General features: G+C 36.1%; 1 pseudogene; it reads left to right on the forward strand.

Annotated features, from left to right (window-relative positions):
• Window positions 1-444: 444 nt before the first annotated feature.
• LOC126590302 (uncharacterized) lies at window positions 445-2,507 on the forward strand (annotated as a pseudogene).
• The last annotated feature ends 759 nt before the right edge of the window (window positions 2,508-3,266 follow it).

Genomic DNA, 3,266 nt, shown 5'->3' on the forward strand with positions numbered 1-3,266 from the left:
GGTTCAATTTATAGATTCAAACATCACTTGGGTGGAGTAAGTTCGGGAGGAATAATAAGTTGTAAAAAAGTCCTACCCAATGTGAAGGAAGAATGCTTTGCTAATGTTATGGGAACTAAAGAAAAGAGGAAAGCTAGCCATGAGTTGTGTCATGGTGGTGGAGAAGAAAGTGAAAGTGTCGATATGGGCACAACAAGAACACCATATGTAAGTAGTAGGAGTGGGAGTGTAAGTACCACACATTCACAACAAATCAGTTCTTTTCTACCAACTAGGTCAAGGGGACCACTTGATAAGTATGTTACATCGGAAGCTCATCAAACCACATTGAATACACCTTTCAAAAAAGAGGAAAGAAGACAAGCATCCCGAGCACTTGCGCGATGGTTCTACATTATTGTCATTCCATTCAATGTGGCAAACAATGAATATTATGTTCATGCAATGAAATTGGTATCTAATTTTGGTCCCGACTTTGATGCTCCTACAAGCCATGAATATAGAACTTGGATGCTCAAAGAAAAAGTTGAGGATGTACAAAGTATGATGAAAGAACATCAAAAGGCTTGTAAGAGATATGGATGCACTATTATGTCAGATTGATGGTCAGATGGCAAAAGTAGGTGTTTAATCAACTTTCTTGTCAATAGCCCGCAAGGTTCTTGGTTCTTAAAATCGGTTGATGCATCAGCCTCTATTAAGAATGAAGATTTGTTGTATGACTATTTGGATGATGTTATTCAACAAATTGGGAAGGAGAATGTGGTTCAAGTTATATCCAACAATGCTTCGAACTACAAGAATGTCGGGGCAAAACTTATGGAGAGGAAAGAGAATGTGTGGTGGACTGCATGTACGGCTCATTGCATTGATTTGATGCTAGAAGATATTTCTAAGATACCATGGTTTGATGACACGCTCAAACATGGTAGGTGTATTTCAAAGTATCTATATAAGCATCAATGGATACTAGCTTTGATGAGAAAGTACACAAACAATTCGGAAATTCTTCGTCCGGTGATCACTAGGTTAGCCACTTCTTTCCTTACACTACAAAGCTTACAAAAGCAAAAAGAAAATCTTGTTGCTTTGTTTACCTCTAAAGAATGGTTGGAAATTATCTATGCAAAATCCCGTGAAGCAAAGTTGGCTAAGCATCATGTGTTACATGATCGTAAGTTTTGGGTTCGAGTTTCCTTTTGCATTAAGGGTGTTCTTCCTCTTGTTTGTGTATTGAGAGAGGTTGATTCGGATGAGAGACCCCCTATGGGTTTTATATATGAGTTGATGGATGCCGCAAAAGAGGAAATTGCAAGCAATCTTAACAAAGTGGAGAAAAAATATGTCTATTTGGAGAAAGATAGATTGTAGATGGAATGATTAACTTCATCAACCACTACATGCGGCGGGTTATTACTTAAACCCACAATTTCAATTCGATGATAATTTCTCAAATACTGATGAAGTGCGAAATGGGTTGTTTGCTTGCATGGATGGGATGCTTGGGAAAGGGAAAGAACGTGAAGAGGCCGATGTTCAATTGGTTTAACATAATGATAAGCATGGTCCATTTGCGGATTCTATAGCTATGCAAACTAGGAAAAAGCGAACACTAAGTAAGATTTAATTAGTCAATTGTTAATATCTTTTTATCATTAACCCTTAAATTGCTTACCTTACTAATATTTTTTTTAGTGGCTTGGTGGGAGCGTTTTGGGCATAAAACACCCGAGTTAACGAAGTTTGCTATTCGAGTTCTAAGCCTTACTTGTAATGCGTCAAGATGTGAAAGGAATTAGAGCACATTTTCAATGGTAAGTAAATATATTATTAGTATCTTAAGTGTCATTTTTGCTTAAGATGATTAGACTTGAATAATAGAATTGATTTATTTGTAGATTCATACAAAAAGAAGGAATAGGCTTGAACACAAAAGGCTTAATGCTTTAGCCTATGTCAAGTACAATTTGGCTTTACAACAGAGAAGTAAGAAAATGAGGGAGAAGTATGATCCTATTGTTGTGGAAGAAATTGCCTCTTATGATGAATGGATAACGGAGATAGAAGATCTTGTTCTTCCCGAAGATCTTACATGGCTTGAGGATGAGTTATTGTATAATGTTGAGGTCGTAAGGAATGTGCCACCCCCGGTTTATGAAGGTGGCTCATACATTCGAGAGCCTAGAGTCTTCTCCTCTTCCTCCTCCTCATGAGCCTACTCAACCTCAAGGTCCTATTACATACAAAAGAAAATGGGGTAATGAAGCATCCTCAAGTCGAAGAAATGTGGAGTATGATTTGAAAGATTCTTTTGATGAATTGATGACATAACCAACAAGTTCAACTAGAGTTGGCAATGAAGAGGATGATGTTGCCTTTTATTTAGATGAATGATTGATATCTTTGTTTGTATTTTGATTTATATGAAGAGGATTTGGATGAGTGATTGTTTTATTTGTTTGTATTACCTTTTGAATGATGAATTTGGATGATATTACCTTTGAATGATGAATGTAGATGATATTATCTTTTGAATGACTATGAATTTGAATGAAAAATTGAGAATGGATGTTTATTTTACATAGTATTATTTTTTATACAATGATTGAAACATATCACCATATTCCCTACTGTTGCATGAAACCAACCTTTACAAGGATAAAACAAAATACCATAAAGGTAGACTTGTAGCTGCCTAATATTCCAATGTCCTAACACAAAGAAAATTAAATCCCTAGAAACTGAATTGGGAAAAAGAAGAAGTTGGAATTGGACAAGCTGCTGGATCCTGGCGAACTCAACGGGGGATATGCGACTTATCAGCTCCTAAGCGAGTCTCATCAACCCGGGATCGATCATATTCATTCCATTAAACATCTTAATCCCGCTTTCCTAACAATCAATTCGGTTGATTAGGATTTTGGATTTTGGGGGAATTGTTGTGATTTATAGTAGGAGGAAGAGAACAAAATAAAGGTGTTGAAGGAAGAAGGTCAGCCACCTAACCTGAATTGATAAGTCTTCTTCTATTCTTTTTTTCTTTCTTTCTTTGTCTCTTGAATTGAAGGAGGTTACAATTTCGTCAATTGTCTTGATGATTGTCCACCATTAGGATATTTAGAAAAATAATTTGATGCAATTTTAGCCGAGGGTTGTCCCTTAAATTGATTAAGGCTTCTTGTGGTTAATATATGTAACTTCTTAGGATGGACGACACATCTTAAAGGTTGTATGGTTTTTTAAAAGGTTTTCACAAAACTTAATGA

The sequence above is a fragment of the Malus sylvestris genome, chromosome 11, assembly GCF_916048215.2.
Source record: "Malus sylvestris chromosome 11, drMalSylv7.2, whole genome shotgun sequence".
NCBI classification, from domain to species: Eukaryota; Viridiplantae; Streptophyta; class Magnoliopsida; order Rosales; family Rosaceae; genus Malus; species Malus sylvestris.